Genomic DNA, 21,871 nt, shown 5'->3' on the forward strand with positions numbered 1-21,871 from the left:
GTGTACGCGGTGAGTGTTAACAATTATAGAAGACCAAATGATGGTTGAGTATCTGGACTTGCCTAAAGGCTCCGATACGTGACCCTTCCTGAAAAGATGATGAATTGTAGTTGCAAAGTTGACTGAGAACATAGTTTGTTGGTTTCCAATAGAATTTATGCTTTATACTTCGATGTTGTGATGAATTGTCACTTGTTCATGAGAAGTCTATGATAAAAGTTCTATGATAAAAGTATTATGTTAAAGTTTGTTGCTATTATAATAAGTCACATGATGCTGCTATGTCTGTATTCTTGTTTTTATGGACACCTCTCTCTCTAAACATGTGGACATGTTTTTCGATTTCGCTTTTCGCTTGAGGACAAGTGAGGTCTAAGCTTGGGGGAGTTGATACGTCCATTTTACGTCCTGTTTTCCTACTATTATTTATGTTGTTTTATTGTATAATAATGCTTTTTGGAGTAATTCTAATGCCTTTTCTCTCATAATATGCAAGGTATGCACTAAGGGGGAGAATTCTGGCAGCTGGAAATCTGGACGTGAAAAAGCTACGTCAAGCTACCTATTATGCACAACTCCAAATTAGCTGAAACTTCCTGAGGATTTTTTTATGGAATATTTAGGAATTTTAGAAAATAAGTACCAAGGGGACACCAGGTGGGCACAACCCTCCTAGGCGCGCCAGGAGGCCCAGGCGCACCCTGGTGGGTGATGCCCTCCTCGTCCCACCTCCGGTGCCCATCTTCTGGTATAGAAGTCATTTTGACCTAGAAAACAATCAGGAGAGGACATTCGGGATGAAGCACCACTGCCTCGAGACGGAACTTGGGTAGGAGCACTTTTGCCCTCCGGCAGAGCAATTCCGCCGAGGGAACTTCCCTCCCGGAGGGGGAAATCATCGTCATCATCATCACCAACAACTCTCCCATCTTGGGGAGGGCAATCTTCATCAACATCTTCAACAGCACCAACTCCTCTCAAACCCTAGTTCATCTCTTGAGTTCAATCTTTGTATCAAAACTATAGATTGGTGCTTGTGAGTGACTAGTAGTGTTGATTACATCTTGTAGTTGATTACTATACGGTTTATTTGGTGGAAGATTATATGTTCAGATCCATTATGCTATTTAATACCCCTCTGATCTTGAGCATGTTTATCATTTGTGAGTAGTTACTTTCGTTCTTGAGGTCACGGGAGAAATCATGTTGCAAGTAATCATGTGAACTTGATATGTGTTCTATATTTTGATGATATGTATGTTGTCACTCTCTTAGTGGTGTCATGTGATCGTCAACTACATGACACTTCACAATATTTGGGCCTAAGGGAATGCATTGCGGAGTAGTTATATATGGTGGGTTGCGAGAGTGACAGAAGCTTAAACCCCAGTTTATGCGCTATTCTGTAAGGGACCGATTGGGTCCAAAAGTTTAATGCTATGGTTAGAATTTATTCTTAACACTTTTCTCATAGTTGCGGATGCTTGCGAGAGCGTTAATCATAAGTAGGAGGTTTGTTCAAGTAAGAACAACACATAAGCACCGGTCCACCCACATATCAAATTATCAAAGTACCAAACACGAATTAAGCCAACATGATGAAAGTGACTAGATGAAACTCCCGTGTACCCTTAAGAACACTTTGCTTATCATAAGACATTGTTTTGGGCTGTACTTTGCCTCAAAAGGATTGGGCTACCTTGCTGCACTTTTGTTGCTACTGTCATTACTTGCTCGTTACAAATTATCTTGCTATCTAACTACTCAGCTACTTACAATTTTAGCACTTGCAGACATTACCTTGCTGAAAACCACTTGTCATTTCCTTCTGCTCCTCATTGGGTTCGACACTCTTACTTATCAAAAAAGGCTACAATTGACCCCATATACTTGTGGGTCATCAATGCTGAGTCGGCTTGTGCCACATAGGAGTTCAAATTTCACAAAGATAATATTGACCTGGCGGATATGACACCTTTGAAGAAGCCAACTACAGAGAACGACCCCTTGTTGAAGTTTAAGTCGGCAGATGATACTAAGTTGGTTGATTTTGTTCGTGGTGACTCATCCAAGCAGTTCAGCATCAGTGTTAATATGGATCCAAAATAGGAAAGCACGCTCATCAAGTTCATCCGTGAGAACTGGGAGATCTTTGCATGGAAGCCCTCAGACATGCCAGGTGTACTGAGGGAACTCGCTGAGCACACTCTCAATCTTGATCCCAAGTTTAAGCCGGTCAAACAATTCCTTCGTCATTTCAATCAAGAGAGGCATAACCTATTGGTGAAGAGATGGTCCGGCTCTTGGCTGCTGGATTCGTCATTGTCGGATATCGGGTTCCGGCAAAACACTTAAGGTTCGAACTCTGGGGTGCGCACGAAGATCTCCTCCTACCGATTCACGCCCTCAGCCTCGCCGCGATCCCTAAACTAGATCGATGAACTCACAGCACAAGAGACACAAGGTTTATACTGGTTCGGGCCACCGTTGTGGTGTAATACCCTAATCCAGTGTGTGGTGTAGTGGATTGCCTCTTGGGCTGGTGATGAACAGTACAGGGGAAGTACAGCCTGATATGTCTCCGTCGTATCTATAATTTTTGATTGTTCCATGCCAATATTATTCAACTTTTATATACTTTTGGCAACTTTTTATACTATTTTTTGGGACTAACATATTGATCCAGTGCCTAGTGCCAGTTCCTGTCTGTTGCATATTTTTTGTTTCGCAGAAAACCCATATCAGACGGAGTCCAAATGGGATAACGGACGGAGAATTATTTTGGAATATTTGGGATTTTCCGGAGGAAGAATCAACGTGAAACAGTGTTCCGGGTGGCCACGAGACAGGGGGGCGCGCTCTCCCCCCTAGGCGCGCCCTGGACTCTCGTGGGCCACCCGTAAGGCGGTTGACGCTCTTGTTTTGCCGCAGGAAAGCTAATTTTACAAGAAAAATCTGGGCGAAAGATTCACCCCAATCGGAGTTACGGATCTCCAGATATAAAGGAAACGGTGAAGGGGCAGAAACAGAGAACGCAGAAACAGAGAGATAGATCCAATCTCGGAGGGGCTCTCGCCCCTCCCAAGCCATGGGAGCCAATGACCAGAGGGTAAACCCTTCTCCCATCTAGGGAGGAGGTCAAGGAAGAAGAAGAAGAAGGGGGCATCTCTCCCCCTTGCTTCCGGTGGCGCCGGAGCGCTGCCGGGGGCCATCATCATCATCGCGATCTTCACCAACATCTCCATCACCTTCCCCCTTCTATCTACAGCGGTCCACTCTCCCGCATCCCGCTGTACCCTCTACTTGAACATGGTGCTTTATGCTTCATATTATTTTCCAATGATGTGTTGTCATACTATGATGTCTGAGTAGATTTTTGTTATCCTATCGGTGATTGATGAATTGCTATGATTGGTTTGAGTTGCATGTTTTATTATTGGTGCTGTCCTATGGTGCCCTCTGTGTCGCGCAAGCGTGAGGGATTCCCGCTGTAGGGTGTTGCAATGCGTTCATGATTCGCTTATAGTGGGTTGTGTGAGTGACTGAAACACAAACCCGAGTAAGGGGATTGTTGTGTATGGGATAAAGGGGACTTGATGCTTTAATGCTATGGTTGGGTTTTACCTTAATGAATCTTTAGTAGTTGCGGATGCTTGCTAGAGTTCCAATCATAAGTGCATATGATCCAAGTAGAGAAAGTATGTTAGCTTATGCCTCTCCCTCAAATAGAATTGCAATAGTGATTACCGGTCTAGTAACATAGTCAATTGCTTAGGGACAATTTTGCAACTCCTACCACCACTTTTCCACACTCGCTATATTTACTTTATTGCACATTTATCTAAACAGACCCTAGTTTATGTTTACGTGCTCTTTATTATCTTGCAAACCTATCCTATCACACCTACCAAGTACTTCTAGTTTCATACTTGTTCTAGGTAAAGCGAACGTCAAGCGTGCGTAGAGTTGTATCGGTGGTCGATAGAACTTGAGGGAATATTTATTCTACCTTTAGCTCCCCATTGGGTTCAACACTCTTACTTATCAAAAACTGTTGCGATCCCCTACACTTGTGGGTTATCACAGCCTCGCGAGGACAGGTGTTCTTGTGCTGGCGCGATGTTCTGCTTGGGAAGGATTCCCTTTTTCTCTGGATGAGATGCCTCTAGATGAGATGAGATGCCTTCTATCGTGGTGGCTAGCCCTATTTATAGAGGCCCTGGTCCTCTTCCCAAATATTGAGCGGGAAGGGATCCAACAACGGCCATTTTGAAAGGGGACATGTAGTACAAGTTATCCTGACTAAAGGTGGTCTTCGCCTGCCAAAGGTGCTGGTGATAACACCGCCTTGGGCTCCACGGTGACCTCCATCCTGCCATCCTTCTGGTCTTGGTCTTGTTGCACCGATATGGAAATCTTTTCCTGATGCCTCGGTACTCCGCGCCCGCACTTGCCTCCTTTCCACTAAAGAGGAAACGAGGACACTGCGCAGGCAGGCGCCCGCCTGGCCTTGATCGTCATGCCTTGCGTCATGGGCACCTCGCGAGGTACCCCTTGCCTTGATCTCTCCGCCTCCTCGTGAGCCTGTCTAGTGAGGCCACTCCTGAGGAGGCCTTGTGCCGTCCGCCCCGCGAGGCTTGGCCCCTCGCGAGGGTCTTGAGTGTCGGTTGATGAAGACGGGCCGCACTGGGCCACCAATTGAGGCACGCTGCGGGCCGCATGCAAGCAAGTCTGGGGACCCCCGTTCCCAGAACGCCGACAGTAGCCCCCGGGCCCAAGGCATGCTCGGACTTGGCTTAGCAGCGAAGCCAAAGGGCAAGCGTGGAGCGCCGCGGGCCCCAACAGCATGTGGCCTTGGTCAACGCATGGCGATTGATTGGACATGGGCGTCTCCGCTTCCCCACACTGCCTCGGCAACTTCCCGACTTGACGAGAGGCTGGCGTGGGCAAGGCTTGCCTTCATTGCTCTCCTTCGCCTTGCTCCAGATCCCTTTGCTTGCTTCCTTGCTTCTGAAATCTCCAAATCTGCTCCACTCCTTCCCTTTCAGCAAGCAATGGCGCCCCGCACGGTCAAGGTCGATGCGCTGCCGGCTTGGTATTCGCCGGCCCTGGATGCCCCCAATATGTCGGAGAAGAATCTCGCCGTTACGCGCCTGATGACGGTGGTGGAGGGCAGCGAGATAAGGGAGACCGAACTCCGGGATGGCTCCGCCGAGCCGGAGGCTAAGGGGAGCACCTTCTACCCCTTCTTCATGAACACCATCATCGTCGGCCTGGTTCCTCCCTTCTCCGACTTCTTCTACGCTGTCCTTCGCCATTACAGGTTGCAGGACCTTCATCTCCATCCCAACTCTGTTCTCCTTTTGTTAATTTTTGCCTACTACTGCGACGCGCATTTTGGGGTGATGCCTTCTGTTGCCCTTCTGCGCCACTTCCTCTCCCTCCGAATCAATGGCGAGCACACTTCGGCATGCGCCAACTTCGTCGCGCACGCCAAGGCCAACATGATCTCGAAGACCGGGAAGAGGGCTGACAACTTCCGGAGCAAGTGGGTCATGATGGATGCCGGATGCGTCCACACCCGGTTGGTGTTGCCAACGAAGATGCCCCAGCCTGACGAAGGGTGGTCTCCCGCAAAGCTTGTTGGTGACCGGGCAAAACTGGTGCTGAAGAAGGTGAACGCCAACCTGAAGTCGGGCAACGTTAAGGCGGCGAAGCTGACGGGGGCCACGCTCCTAAGGGAGTTCCTGACGCAGCGGGTGGCTCCACTTCAGGCGCACTCGTGCCCCTTATGGACGCTTGGGGGTGTGGAAGACAACCTCCGCCTGAATCTGGCGGCTCTGGCTGACGAGGACCTGGCCGCAGCTCTCCGCCTCTTGGTTGGGGACGACCAGGAAGGTCTGGAGGGTGCCCCGCCCCCTTGTTCCTCTATGAGGACCGGGCATTGGTGGTGGATGCCATGCCCACCTTTGATGGGCGCGACCTGGTGCCGGCGACACCTCCTGTGGCCCAGGGGGCAACGGCGCCAGTGGACGTGTCTTCAGGCAACTCCCGTGGGGGAGGAGAGGAAGAGGAAGAAGAAGAGGAGCGCGACTCGGAGGCGACCTTTGAGGGGACGGGGGAGACCTCTCCCCGGTGCTGGGCCAGCATCCTCTGCACCTTGCCGGACGACGATGAGACCGCCGCCACACGGGAGGAGGAGAATCCACCTGCGATCCCGAAGAAGGACAGGTCAGCGCTAATCTCCCGAGAGGCTGCCTCTAGCCAGGCATCGCCTGGAGCCGCCTCCAGCCCTTCTGTTGCGCCCTCCTCCTCTCCTAGAACTCTTGCAGCTGCGCCCCGGACCACGAGGCTCTCACGCTTCAAGCTCAGCAAGAGGGCGGTGAAATATGACGTGATTGACGAATAAGTGCTCGAACCCCATCTTGTCTTTGATTGTCCTGCTGGAGCTTGACGCTCTTCATTGGTTTGTTAGGCCGCCGCTTGTGGCGAAGAGGAAGAAGGGGGACACGGTGGCTCCGTTTGGGGCAGACTCGTCTGCCGCGGCCGCTCCTTCACCCATGGGAAGGGGAGGCGATGACGTTCGCACCTCCCCTGCCCGATCATCCTCGCGAGCCCTAGAGGAGCGCCCTGGCGGGGTGCCAGCCCCCACGGCCCTGCTGGCTCCGGAGGTGCGGGTGCCTGATGCTGCTGCTGAGGTACCCAAGGCTCAGGAGACACCAGTCTCCCAAGCCATGGCTACGCTGCCGCCTCTTCCTCCTGCGCCACTGGTTCCGGGTTGTCGGTTTCAAAACCGGCGGATCTCGGGTAGGGGGTCCCAAACTGTGCGTCTAGGCAGATGGTAACAGGAGACAAGGGACACGATGTTTTTACCCAGGTTCGGGCCCTCTCGGTGGAGGTAAAACCCTAGTCCTCCTTGATTAATATTTATGATATGAGTAGTACAAGAGTTTTTCTACCACGAGATCAGAGAGGCTAAACCCTAGAAGCTAGCCTATGGTATGATTGTTGTTCGTCCTATGGACTAAAACTCTCCAGTTTATATAGACACCGGAGAGGGCTAGGGTTACACAGAGTCGGTTACAATGGGAGGAGATCTTCATATCATCTCGCCAAGCTTGCCTTCCACGCCAAGGAAAGTCCCTATCCGGACACGGGACGAAGTCTTCAATCTTGTATCTTCATAGTCCGGGAGTCCGGCCAAAGGTCATAGTCCGACCATCCGGACACCCCCTAATCCAGGACTCCCTCAGTAGCCCCCGAACCAGGCTTCAATGACAACGAGTCCGGCGCACAAATTGTCTTCGGCATTGCAAGGCGGGTTCTTCTCCAGCTCCATATACTTGTAGAATAGTGTCCGGCTTCTGATAAATGTTGCGCTCCTTGGCTTCCACGTCCAATAAAGGCCATCTTCCATGTGTCGAACGAATGCGAAAAGCCAGGGTATTTTTACATTTTCGCCCCTAGCTTCTCAAATAAGTTGCCTATATAAAAAGAGACGAGGATCTTGTCGTGGTTCTAAGTCTGACAGTAGTGTAGGGGGGGTACTAAGGAGAGTCAAGATCCTAGCTATGGAGTAGTTGTGCACACAAGTGTTTTACGAGTTCAGGCCCTTCTCGGAAGAAGTAACAACCTTACGTCTCGGAGCACGGAGGCGGTCGACTGGATTATATGTGTGAGAGTTACAGGGATGCGAACCCTTCTACCAGTGGAGGGGGGTGGCTTATATAGAGGACGCCAGGACCCCAGCCAGCCCACCTAGCGGAGGGTTAAAGTACATTAAGATCTGGCGTTGCTGGTAACGCCTTACATAAAGTATCATTATGACCATAAAGACTACTTAATTACAGACCGTTTGGATTCAGAGTAGATCTTGAACTCCTGGTGGTCGAGTGAGTCTTCATGGTCGAGTGTCTTTATGTTCGTCGAGTGTCTTCTAGTCCGTCGAGCGAATTCCTCTTGGTCGACTGGAAGACGCCTTCTTATTAAAAGATGCCCTTGGGGAGGGTACCTTGGACAGGTCCATGACCCTACCCTAGGTACATGACTTCATCATTAGCCCCCGAATGGATCGAGGTTTGAGTGAGGAAGGAGTTGGTAAATTTTCCGACCTGTTTCCTGGTGTTGTAAAGGTGTTTTGCTCTGGATCAGTGACTTTCAAGTGAGGATGTCAACTTTCTTTCAGTCGCCTTGATCCATTCTTCATATCTGTCGAGTGAACTTTATGAACTTGGGGATTTCCGAGCGACGAATCGCATGACATCTTCCGTCTGACAAGTTGCCCTGCGCTTAGCGGATTTAGTGGGATCCGAATTTTGGGAAGCGCGCGAAGCGGAGAAGACCGCAATACTCGGATGGGATAAGGCAGAGACGCCTCGATTCCCGTGCCACCTTTTTCGCCACGTATCGCATGTGCGACTATTTCGGGATTTGACAGGATTGTCTGGGCCTACCCGTCAGCCACTCGGAAGTGACTCCATATAAGGGACCGGGCGGAGGCTTTTGAACAGTGCTCCCTCGTTTTCCCCTTCCTCGTCTCCAGATTCCTCCGCCGCGTTCGTCCACTGCTCAGCACCGCTGCTCCGTTCCATCCTCGCCGGCGACAATGGTGAAGGAGAGGACGGCGGCTTTGGAGCGGGCGAAGAAGGCAACGACGAAGGTGAAGGGGAGAGCGACCAGTCGAGGCGGATCCTCGTCGCGGTCCCGTTTGCCGCAAGGTTGGATCCAGGGTGATTGGATCCGCTCGACCATCACCCAAAAAGATCTCGACGACCTGGCCAATGAAGGCCTGATTGCTCACGGGGCGGCGAGCCTCCCGGGAACGTAGTGGCAGCCGTAGCCTCAGGAGGGTGAGTGTGTCCTCTTGGCGACTCATGTAGATCGAGGGTTCTCTCTGCCATCGCATCCTTTCTTTCGAGGGTTTCTGAATTTCTTCGGGGCTCAGCTTCACCACTTTACACCCAATTCCATTGCCTATCTCGTCGCTTTTGTATCTTTGTGTGAAAACTTCTTGGGTTGTTGGCCGCACTGGGGCCTTTTCAAACACATATTCACCTGTCATTCTCAGACGGTGAAAAAAGCCAGCCCCAATGACGAGAGAACTCAGGTAATCCAGATGTGCGGGGGTCTTGGGGTCCAGATGAGGAGTAAGAGCGCCTTCCCAGCTATGACCCTTCCCGAGTCAGTCAGAGGGTGGCAGTCGACCTGTTTCTACTGCCAAGACCAGCCGACACCAGGGCAGTCGACTGGGCTCCCTCCCTTCTCTATGAGTCGAGTGAACAAGCCATCATCTCTGGAAGTAGTTCCGGAGGAGAAGGCTCAAGTAAAAATGCTGATGGAGCGGGTAGTCTAGTTGATTCGTGACGGTGTGACTGGCATGGATCTTCTGGATGTTTTCCTTCGGCGGCGCATCCAACCACTCCAGTATCATGGCCTCCCGATGTGGTTGTATTCTGGCACTGAAGACACCACTCGGGTCCACCCAGAGGAGGTCGACGATGCCACACTGGAGAGGTGGATGACCGCCATCACAGGGAACAAGGACAACCCTTGTGGAGCCAGGAGGATCCCGCCACTCGACCAATCTTACGAGGAAGACAAGGTATGATCACTTTTCTCCGACCGTACTCCCGTTCCGTCCGTTCTGTTTCGTCGCGGACCAGTCGATTGACTTTTGTCTTGCTTGTTGTCTTTGAGGAGACCACTGAGTTGTATTCGATGCCCAACGGGGCGCAGGCGCAGGCCGAGGAGGAGGAAGGAAGTGGAGGTGAAAGTCAAGAGGACTGGGAATCGGATGGTAATGAGGGTGACGAAGATGCAGGCTCTGATGAGGAGGAAGAGGAGGAGGAAGTTGTGCCTCCCCATTCTGAAAGAAGATCCAAGCTCGCCCACGACCCTGCGGTCGAACGCGGCAAGGGAGTCGTGTCTGCTGGCCAATCGACGAAACACGCTCGGACAACTTCACCAGCGCCGACTGAGAAGGCGTCGAAGCAACCCCGAGCGGCCCCGACAAAACCGGCGAAGGCCCTACCGAAGATGAGGATGGAGATTCCGACTGTTTTTGGGTAACGTCATAACTCTTGTTTTTCATTCTTGGTCGACTCAATCGCTGACCGACTGATTTTTGAAATTGCAGTGCTGCTACTTCTGAAACTTCAGCCAGGCATGAGGATCAAGAAATGTAAGATGCTGCTACTTCTCATCCTGGTATAATCTGCGCGGTTTTGCTTTCGGTCGATTGAATCTTTATTTTTGACTTTGAACTTCTTCTGCAGCTCCACCTAGCGTTGTCATCGATCTTCCTGACGACGACGATGAAGCGCCCCTCAGGTCGAGGAGGAGCAGGAAGGCGACTGTTGGCAAGGCTGCTCAGGTTGTGTCAGCACCTGAACCACTGATTCCAGAGGGGAGCAACATTGCTCGGGCTACCGTGTCCTTTGCGGAGCCGTTGACGGTTGCCCGCCCTTTGTCGTTGAGTGCTGACCCGCCTTCTCTCTTCTCCAGCTACCACGTCCCGGAGGACCAAGCAAGCGCTGCCAAGGAAGCCATACGCCAGGCCGGGATTATAATGGAGCAGGTGAAGGCGATCTGAACCGCCAGCCAAGCAGCTTATGACGCGAGTTCAGCTCTCAAGAGTAATGTCCAGATTAGTTAAACACCGACTGGAAATCTTGATGTTTGTCATGCACCCACTGGGTGTGTCAATTGGAATGTCGGGATTAGTGGGGGCACGCTGAGTGCACCCACTGGGTGTAGTCCCCGAGACTACGGTGGACTGCTGGCAGTCGACTGTAGTCTTTGTGTCTTGAGATTTCTCACTTTTACTTGTTTCACTCGAGCTGGTCGAGTGGAATCATGGAACCGGTGGGGGCACGCTGAGTGCACCCACTGGGTGTAGTCCCCGAGACCGTGGTCGATTGCTGGCAGTCGGCTATGGACTGAATAATTCTTTTTTTAACCGCTGACAGTTAACTGCTTCCGGTCGACTGATCGACTCTGAGTCTAGCTGATAGAGCTAGTGGGGGCACGCTGAGTGCACCCACTGGGTGTAGTCCCCGAGACTACAGTTTAATGTTTAGATTCAGCCGTAGTCTTAGAAATACTACGATTTTTCTTTTAGTCACTCGGAAGTGATCTGTCTTTGATGTCTATCGACTGAACTTTCGCAGAAATCTTGTGACCTTGTTTCTCGTCATACCGAGTTGGAGAACAAGCATATCCAGCTTGAACTTGACCTGAAGCTTGTCCAAGAGAACTTCACGAAGTCGTAGGAGGAGGCAAAAGGTATGTTTGGTGAGAATCTTGACGACTGTCCTTGCTTCTTGCCTGTCTCCGAGTCTGATCTTATTGTGATTTTTCAGAAAAACTGAAGGGTGCTCTGAAGAAGAAGGACCTTGACCTCGCCGAGGCGCAGAAAGCGGCTTCGGACAATACAAAACTTGCAGAAGAGAAGTTGGCTTCTATCAGCAAACTTGAAGAGGAAAACACTAATCTGAAAGCTGCTCTCGACGTGGACAACCAGGAAGTCACTCGACTGAAGAATGCCAATATGGTCCTGAGCGACAAAGTTGGCGAACTGGCGGGAAAGAAGAATGACTTGGAGGTTTATCTGGGAGGACTCGCCAAGAAGCTATTCCTCATGCTCGAATGTAACCCTTATATCCGATTGGTAATTAGCTTATCCTTGAATCGTGTCCACAGAATTCTGCCAAAACTTTGAAGAGGAGACTGGTCGAGTGGAGACTGGCTTGGATCTCATCAACTCTCCGGTGAAAGATGAAACCGCTAGGAACATGCTCTGCCTCGAGTCTCGCGTTGCTGCAGTGGTCGATTACCTTGCAAGACTGAAGGCCGCAATGTCGCGCATCGACACATCGCTCTGGCTAGAAGAAACGCTTCAGAACGACCTTGAGTCACTGATGACTCGACTGAATGAAGTTCCAAGTCGAGTGCAAGAATGGAAGAAGTCTTATGCCAGGTGCGGTGCTGACGTCGCTCTGTCCTTAGTCCGCGTCCGCTACAAGGAAGCGAGAGAAGACAAGCTGGTGTCTCTCAAGGTGGCCAACACTAGGAAGCATGACTTCCGTTCTTTCATGGAGACTTTCATCGCTGCTGCCACTCGGATCGTGGGTGGGATCGACCTGGACGAGTTTGTTGCGCCTTCCAGCCCTCCGCAGGAGGGGTAAAAAACTTCTATGCTCGATGATTTGAATTTGCCTCGGAATGCCGAGTGATTTTTGTAACCAACAAACTTTAACGGGCTTGATGCCTGAGCACTTCTGGATCTGTAGGACGTTATCTGAACTTGATTTGCCGTTGAAATACGTTTTCTTCTTTCGAACAACCATCTTCTTTGGGTTGGAATATATACTAGTATCTGTAATGCTCTTTTGCAGGTAGGAGTGAAGCACAAATTGCAATCGACTTGTGCTCGTCATTTTTGGGCGAATGCTGGGCTGCAACCAAGCCTCCGAGTGAGAAGCTTGTTCTCCACTTGACCGGATTTATAAACTTAGGCAAGCACTAGGCTGCAGCTAAGCCCCCGAGTGGGAGGTTTGCTCTCCACTCGGTAGGATTTTAGAAACTTAGGCGAGCACTGGGCTGCAGCTAAGCCCCTGAGTGGGAGGTTTGCTCTCCACTCGGTAGGATTTTAGAAACTTAGGCGAGCGCTGGGCTGCAGCTGAGCCCCCGAGTGGGAGGTTTGCTCTCCACTCGGTAGGATTTTAGAAACTTAGGCAAGCACTGGGCTGCAGCTAAGCCCCCGAGTGGGAGGTTTTCTCTCCACTCGGTAGGATTTTAGAAACTTAGGCGAGCGCTGGGCTGCAGCTAAGCCCCCGAGTGGGAGGTTTGCTCTCCACTCGGTAGTATTTTAGAAACTTAGGCGAGCCCTGGGCTGCAGCTAAGCCCCCGAGTGGGAGGTTTGCTCTCCACTCGGTAGGATTTTAGAAACTTAGGCGAGCACTGGGCTGCAGCGAAGCCCCCGAGTGGGAGGTTTGTTCTCCACTCGGTAGGATTTTCGTAGCATAGTTTTGGAGAGGAAGGTAGCAGTCGGCCTGCGCTTCGTCCTCCTTGCGGAGCATACGTTGTATTTTATACTTGGGCAAACACTAGGTTGCAGCTAAGCCCACGAGTGGAAGGTTGGCTTACCACTTGGTAGGATTTTCAAAAACTTAGGCGAGCACCGGGCTGCAGCTAAGCCCCCGAGTGGAAGGCTGGCTTACCACTCGGTAGGATTTTCTGAAACTTAGGCGAGCACTGGGCTGCAGCTAAGCCCCCGAGTGAAAGGCTGCCTTATCTCCTCGGGGGGATACCAAGACCACTCCGGCACCGGAACCATTCAGCATTTTGGAGCCATCGAAGAACATAGTCCAGTGCTTTGAGTGAACTTGAGTCGGCAACTGCTGTTCAGTCCACTCGACGAGGAAATCTGCTATTGCTTGGGACTTGATAGCTTTCTTTGCCTCAAATCTGATATCTAGGGGAAGGAGTTCAATCGCCCATTTTGCCACTCGACTAGTTGCGTCTTTGTTGTGCAGAATCTCTGATAGGGGGGCGTCAGTGACGACTGTGATGATGTGGTCAGAGAAGTAGTGAGCAACTTTCTTCATGGTCATATAAATCCCATATACAAGCTTCTGATAATGAGGGTATCGTTGCTTGGATGGGGTCAGGACTTCGGAAATGTAATATACTGGGCGCTGAACTTTGAAGGATTTCCCTTCTTGTTCCCGCTCGACCGTAAGTACAGTACTGACGACTTGTCCTGTGGCTGCAATGTAAAGTAGCAAAGGCACTTTGCTGATCAGGGCAGCAAGCACCGACTGGGTGGAAATCAGGGTTTTAAACTCTGCGAACGCTGCATCAGCTTCAGGAGTCCACTCGAACTTGTCTGACTTCTTCATCAGTCGGTAAAGAGGCAATGCCTTCTCACCGGGATGAGAGATGAATCGACTTAAAGTGGCCAAGCAACTAGTAAGCTTCTGAACATCGTGCACACGCATAGGTTGTTTCATTCGGAGTATTGTGCCTACTTTCTCTGGGTTGGCATCGATTCCTCGTTCGGAAATGAGAAAACGGAGTAACTTTCCACCAAGAACTCCGAATGTGCACTTGGATGGGTTAAGCTTGATATCGTACCTCCTGAGGTTGGCAAATGTTTCAGCAAGGTCAGTTAGTAGGTCGGAACCTTTCCGTGACTTGACCACAATGTCATCCATGTACGCTTCCACATTCTGACTGATTTGAGTGAGCAAACACTTCTAAATCATCCTCATGAATGTGGCTCCGGCATTTTTGAGGCCGAATGGCATGGTGACATAACAGAAGCACCTGAATGGGGTTATGAAAGCTGTTTTGATCTCATCGGGTCCAAACAGACGGATCTGATGGTACCCGGAATAAGCGTCCAAGAAAGAGAGTCGCTCACATCCCGCAGTCGAGTCGACTATTTGGTCGATGCGGGGAAGAGGAAAATGATCTTTCGGGGAGGCCCGATTGATATGCTTAAAATTGATGCACATGCGAAGCGAGTTGTCCTTTCTGGGGACCATGACGATATTGGCGAGCCACTCGGAGTGGTAAATCTCTCGGATAAACTCTGCTGCTAGGAGCCGAGCCACTTCCTCGCCAATAGCCTTTCTTTTCTGGATGGCGGACCGTCGCAGATGAACCTTCATAGGTTTTGCCTTCGAATCGACTCGTTGACGATGCACAGCCAGTCCCCTGGGTACACCCGTCATGTCAGAATGTTTCCATGCAAAGATGTCCCAGTTCTCACGGAGGAACTGGATGAGCGCTTCTTCCTATTTGGGGTCGAGTGTTGTGGAGATATGAGTCGGAGCGGCGTTAGAGTCGGTCGGGTGGATGTGAACGGGTTTTGTCTCACCGGACGACTGGAACGCTGATTCCGTAGCAGGCTTTTTGGCTCGCAACAAATCACTCAGGTCTGCATTCCTCTGGTGTTCCTGCCACTCTTCTGCCACCATCTGAGCATCGGTGATCTTTGAGCCTTTCTGGAAGCACTCTTCTGCCTTCTTGCGGTTAACAGTGACAGTGATCATGCCTTTAGGTCCAGGCATCTTTAGTTTGAGGTACACGTAACATGGTTGAGCCATAAAACGTGCATAAGCCGGCCTGCCCAAAATTGCATGATAGGCACTCTGGAAATCCACAACCTCAAATGTCAGCTTCTCTTTGCGGAAATTCTTTGAATCACCAAAAACCACGTCAAGGGAAATCTGGCCGAGTGATGCGGCCTTCTTGCCAGGGATGACTCCATAGAAACTCATGTTGCTTGTGCTCAGTCTGGACATCGGAATGCCCATCCCTTTCAGCGTCTCAGCGTACAGTATATTCAAACTGCTGCCGCCATCCATCAACACTTTGGTCAGTCGAGTGCCCTCGACGACTGGGTCGACCACCAACGCTTGCCTCCCAGGGGTGGCTACGTGCGTGGGGTGATCGGATTGGTCGAACGTAATGGCAGTCTGAGACCACTTCAAGTAATTGGGTGTTGATGGAGCAGCCATATTCACCTCTCGGTTTATAACTTTCAGTCGGTTTTTGCTTTCAACGTCAGCAAAAATCTTCAGGGTGGAATTGACCTGCGGATATTCCTCGTCACTGTCCTCCTTGTCCTCAACCTTGTACGACTCTTTTTCTTTGTCCTTGGACTGCTTCCCTTGGAATTGCTGTACCAGGAGTCGACACTGTCAAGTGGTATGCTTAGGGTAAATGAAGTTACCCTCTTCATCTTTCCTGGTGTGGATGTGACATGGCAAATCCATCACGTCGTTTCCTTCTTGATCTTTTACTTTCTTGGGGTTCCAAGGCCCCTTGGGTTTCCCTTTGAACTTTCCTTGATTCAGGGCCAAGGCTTCTCCAGGAGCGGCTGGCTCGGCTTTACGCTTTTGCTTTCGACTGGAATTTCCGCCTTCGGTGTCCTGGGCGACTGACTTGTGCTTGCCGCTCCAGAGCCGATCCTCTTCCTCACCATTGGCATATTTGGTGGCTATTTCCATCATTCGACTCAGAGACATGTCTCCGGTTTGACCGAATTTTAGGCTTAGCTCTCTGTATTTTACGCCCTCCTTGAAGGCGCAAACTGCCTGGTGATCAGACACATTCTCTACTGTGTGATGCAGTGTGATCCATCTCTGGATGTAATCCCTCAGAGTCTCATTCGACTTCTATACACAAGATTGCAGCTCTATCAGTCCCGCCGGTCGCTTGCACGTTCCTTAGAACGTCCTGACAAACACTCGGGAGAGGTCCTCCCATGTGTAGATGTTGCTGGGTGTCAACTGATTCAGCCATGCCCTGGCTGACCCTTCCAACACGAGAGGCAGATGCTTCATGGCCACCTCGTCATTTCCGCTGCCGATCTGAACAGCCAATCGGTAGTTCTCAAGCCAAGTATCAGGCTTGGACTCACCGTTGAACTTGCTGACTCCAGTCGCCAACCTGAAGTTGGGAGGAATCACCGCGGTTCTGATGGCTCTGCTGAAACACTCTATTCCAGAGACATGCACTCGGCTGCTGGTGGGTACATCTCTGTCATTACCCTCTCTGTGGGCTCTGTTCCGGTCGACCAGACCTTGAACGATGATGGATCTCGCATCAAAGCCTAGTTCCCTGGGGTCGACTGGAATTCTTCGCCCCCCACTGTGCTGGCGTCTGTCATCCTGCTGTCGAGGCATATATGATCCACCCCTCGGGGGAGGAGTGGGCACTCGACGTCGATCGTTGCGATCGAATCGGTGATCATACTGCTCATAGTTCATGTACTGATCGTGCCGGTCGCCATGCCCTTCACGCCTTGGGGGCGATCTGGGGCTATGAGCCGACTGGACCGTATTCGCCGCCACGGATCTGCTATGAATCCTGTTCCGCGACTACGACACAGCCGAATTCAGATCTCCTGCTGCCCGGAGCAAATCCCTGATCTGCATCAAGCCTCTACCAGCCTCTGACTGGGAAGGCTGAATCGACTCTCCTATATGGGTTGCAGCTGCCAAATTCTGGATCGGAGTGCGGTATACCTGAGTCGAAGGTTAAGAGTTGGTGTCGACTGGAGTCTGGAATCCGTTGCCGCGCGCGCTCGTCGAGTTCCCACTGAAGGTTCTCCAGTCGAGTGCGCTCAGCCAGGTTGGCCAAGCACGCGACCTCTAAGGCGCGAGCCTCAGGGGTTTCTCCAACGATCGGAGTATGAAGCACATCCATGTTCCGGCGGCGAAGCTCTTCCCTCTGCTGCGAGTCGAGGGGCTCGGGGGGGGGGTAATCCTCATGGTCGTGCGATGGATTGCCTCCACCGTTGCCTCCCTCGATGCCAGGAAAGCCGGGGGGATCGTGCGGCCCATTGACCATCAGGACCTCCGCCGCCGGATCACTGCTGTCGCACTCGGATGCAGTCTCTGCGGAGCCAGTCGAACAGGCCGTAGAGAGATTCGTCGGGCTCGATTGCCGCGACTTGGGCAGTGGTCGACTGGCGAGCCACTGCGTGCCTCACCCACCGCTGAAGCCTCGACCGACCGGAGCGCTTACGCCGGCGGGAAGCAGGGAGGGAGGATGACACGAAAACCGGCCGATACTGAGTCGATGGTTGCCGCAAAAGGACGCTGCGGACGCATGCTCGAAAGTGCGTAGCTCCGCGGACTGGGAGTGCATCCACGTTGAGCGGAGCCTCCTGCTGCCAGGTAGAGTCATCGGCGATGAATGTGAGCGCGCCGAGACGGATCTCGCGGCCCTCAACCAGAATTCACCTGAAACCATGATGATGGGAATCGGAAAAATTGCAACTTCTCCAATAGGTCGCTAAGACACCTGCCCCACGGTGGGCGCCAACTGTCGTGGTTCTAAGTCTGACAGTGGTGTAGGGGGGTACTAAGGAGAGGCAAGATCCTAGCTATGGAGTAGTTGTGCACACAAGTGTTTTACGAGTTCAGGCCCTTCTCGGAAGAAGTAACAGCCTTACGTCTCGGAGCCTGGAGGCGGTCGACTGGATTATATGTGTGAGAGTTACAGGGGTGTAAACCCTTCTACTAGTGGAGGGGGTGGCTTATGTAGAGGACGCCAGGACCCCAGCCAGCCCACGTAGCGGAGGGTTAAAGTACATTAAGATCTGGCGTTACTGGTAACGCCTTACATAAAGTGTCATTATGACCATAAAGACTACTTAATTATAGACCGTTTGGATTTAGAGTAGATCTTGAACTCCTGGTGGTCGAGTGAGTCTTCATGGTCGAGTGTCTTCATGTTCGTCGAGTGTCTTCTAGTCCGTCGAGCGAATTCCTCTTGGTCGACTTGAAGACACCTTCTTATTAAAAGATGCCCTTGGGGAGGGTACCTTGGACAGGTCCATGAATCTACCCTAGGTACATGACTTCATCAGATCTAGATCCGAACCACACCATATCCCCTTCGCAAGCTTTCATCGGAGCGCTTCTGACTAGAAAATCCATTCCATCATGGACAGCCGACGCGGCTCCTCCTCTCGCGCTCCCAGCCCCAAGCCTGGGGATTGGGAGAGATGCTCCGTCCCGCATAGCAAGCTAGTAGTGCTTCAATCCAAGGGGCTACTCCCCCCAGCATATATGGTCCCAGTTCAATCCGGGATTGCGACCTATGGCGGCGGAGAGCAGGCGGAGAGCGTCCCCAATCCCTCTCAAGGAGAGCGGGTGTGCCTAGTTCCTTATTTAATAAGGGGACTCGGATTTCCAATTCATCCGTTTCTCCGAGGTCTAATGGAGTTCTACGGCCTCCAGCTACACAACCTCACACCTTCCTCCATACTGCATGTTGCGGGCTTTGTGGCCCTCTACGAGCTATTCTTGGGTGTCGAGGCCCATTTCGCACTGTGGAAGAGGTTGTTCTGCCTTGTGCCCAGCTCTCAGGAGGGGTCAATTTATCAAGTGGGCGGAGCCGAACTATGGCGCATCGCCGGGACCGGATATCTATCCGATACCCCCAAGAAAGTGTCCGAGGACTGGCCCTCGGAATGGTTTTACATGGACGACGTCCCCCTGCCGGACCCTGTGCGGATCGGCCTCCCTGAGTTTAATAACGCTCCGTTAAAGAAACGCCTAAGCTGGCGCCCACGGAACCCTCAAAGGGAAACTGACAGGGACGTTCTTTACCTGATGAGTCGGATAAAATTGTTGGCTCATTCCGGATTGACCATGATCGAGGTCATGGCCACATGCATTACGCGGGGGGTGCAGCCGCTTCAGTACAGAGGCCACCCCATGTGGGATTTCAACAGGGAGGACGAAGCCACCCGGTGAGGTCGCAAGGGGCCGGATTCGGCGGCCACTCTAACGAAGATCTTATCCACTTTGTACAAGGGAGAGGAAGAGGAATTCCTCCGTGTCAACCCACGGGGAGGATTCTCTATGTATAGTCCTCCAAGCTGGGTAAGCGAACACTTTCACTTATCTACCCGCTTTCGAAATTCCCATAATCGAGTACTTAGTCTAGCAATGTTAACGTAGGAGCTACGCCAGACTGTGAAGGAGATCAACAGCCCTCCTCCGCAACCAGAGGACCCAGAACGGTCCCTCGATTCGGATTCCCAAGAGGACCCGGACTTATGTGTGGAGTTAATTGACGGGGTGTTTCACAAACTGAGTAAGGACAACACCTTGGTGGCCATTACGGCCGACTGTCCCGGACTACTTCCAGCCTCAAAGGTAACCGAGACCGAAGTCCCAATACTTTCAAGGAGATCCATCCATGCCTCATTTTGAATGTTGTAAACCAATAGTGTTTCGTTTTGCAAGGGAAATCCTTGAGGCGGAGGGCCGAGCCCGCGGTGGGCAGCCAACAAGGGCCGCTAAAGCCAGGCGGGCCAAAAAGAAGTGCGGACCAGATCGAGACTCCGGTGCAACGGTACGGTGTGCGAATTTAACGCCTAGGGTTTATGCCCTCAAGTCATGCTAACGGTCATGCTCTCCTTAGGAAGAAGAGAGCCCGCCAGACTATATCCACCGGCCAGGCTTCAAGGCCGAGTCTGGAAGCAGAGGCAGACATGAGGCGCGTGTCGGGCGTTCCTCCGAGAGAGGACGCAGACGGGCTATCTGCCACCAATTTAGAGGTGGAGAGTGCCATGAACCACAGGCATCACCGGACTGTTCTTCAGGACGCATGTTTTTCCCAGAGGCATTGAACGCCTTTAATACGGGAGATGCGTACCTCCGTGCCGCTCAAAATGGTCTAGCCAGAGCCACAGAGCAGTATGTAAAAGACATACGGGTGAGTAAATCTGATGGTTATATATGTCAGTAGCCCCGAGACTTGAAATAGTTAAGATAACTGTTTTAAGGATCATATGTTATGCAGGGTCTTACAAAGAAGAACAAGCAACTGTCTCAGGAGCTGGAAGAGTGCAAGGCCCAACTCGAGGCCGCACTGGCCGCTTCAGCTATTGCCAAGGGGACCCCCTCAGGTAATATATGCGTCGAAAAATAATTTTGTTGTGAAGTGCGACATGTGTTCAATTCTGACGATAACAGTGCAGATGGGGCCGGAGTAAATCCAGACAAGCAACAACTCCTACGCCAACTAAAGGCTGGCGAGAGCATGCTGACGAGGGTGAGGCAAGAGAAGAGCAAACTTCAAGACGCCAATACCCAGCTGGGCGAGGAACTAAAGGATGTTCATATTCAGCTGTCTGCTTCCGTAAAGGAGAATCGGCGACTTCGACGCGACATTTTTAGTAAGTGCTTGAACGAATTCTCAAAAAAAAATCGGCGAGGAAGTCGATTGACAGAGCTATGTCTGTAGGTCTGCTGATAGGTCGTCCTGCGGAGGAAATGCCCAGTTCAACGGGGGACCTTCTTCCCGAGCTGTTGCAACTACATGAACAAGTTCGGCAGGCAATGCAGGGCGTCGTCCAGGCTATGTGGCCATCCCTCTCCATGCCCGAAGGCCTTGGGGAGCTTGCAAAGAAGCTGGAGGGAGTGCGGCAGCGCTTCCGGTTGTGGAAGATATCGGCCTGCCGTCAAGGTGCTAGGGAGGCCTGGGCCATGATGAAGACTTGGTACACGAAGGCTGACCCGAACCACATGGCCGAGGTCGGCCCTATGGGTCCTGACGGAAAGGACATCCCTGTCAGTTTAGTATATGGCCAGGTAGAGCTGGCTGCAAAGTATTCTCAACAGGACTATGAATTAGACCGCTTGTTGGATGGTATTGAAGAAGAATATACCGAGTCGGATTGACTCTTTAATTTAAAATGACATGAAAGATGCCTTCTAGCCGGATTGTAGATCGTTTGTCATTGCGGACCTTTTCGCTTCGACCTCTGGACCCTATAGTCCAGAGTGTGTTCGAATACCCTCTTGATTATGTAAGAACCGGGACATGCATGGAGACAAGGCGTAGGGATCATAATTGCTTTAGCAGACAAGTGCCCAACTAGTTATGTTATATTACATGGTTAGTAAGAAACATCTTCTAGGGAGAATAGTTCCATTAGGGGTTCCTTTCCCTGGGAGGCATGCCCTAAAGTGCATGTCCGAACTGCTAAAAAGAGCAGAAAAGCATCTGGGGGCAGATAAATAAACAAGAAAAACCAACTTTTAGTTCACCGACCGAATATTCCCTTAAGAATGCTAGCTTTCGGCTTCACCCAGTCTGAGGTACACATCTGGATGACCCGGTAGTAACAATCGCAGAGGTGCTCCCTTTACCACATAGCCGAACGAACGGGAACGTAGGGGTAAGCATAGGAGCCAGCCAACCTAGCTTGGCCAAAACTTAAGTCATATTGATGCATATAATGGTGTATAAAAGGTTCATGTGGAAGTGTCACACATGTTTTGGGCATGAGGCCCGTTTATATAAACTTCTGATAAAGAAGCCCCCAGGTATGATG

This window comes from Triticum aestivum, chromosome 1B (genome assembly GCF_018294505.1).
Source record: "Triticum aestivum cultivar Chinese Spring chromosome 1B, IWGSC CS RefSeq v2.1, whole genome shotgun sequence".
Lineage (NCBI taxonomy): Eukaryota > Viridiplantae > Streptophyta > Magnoliopsida > Poales > Poaceae > Triticum > Triticum aestivum.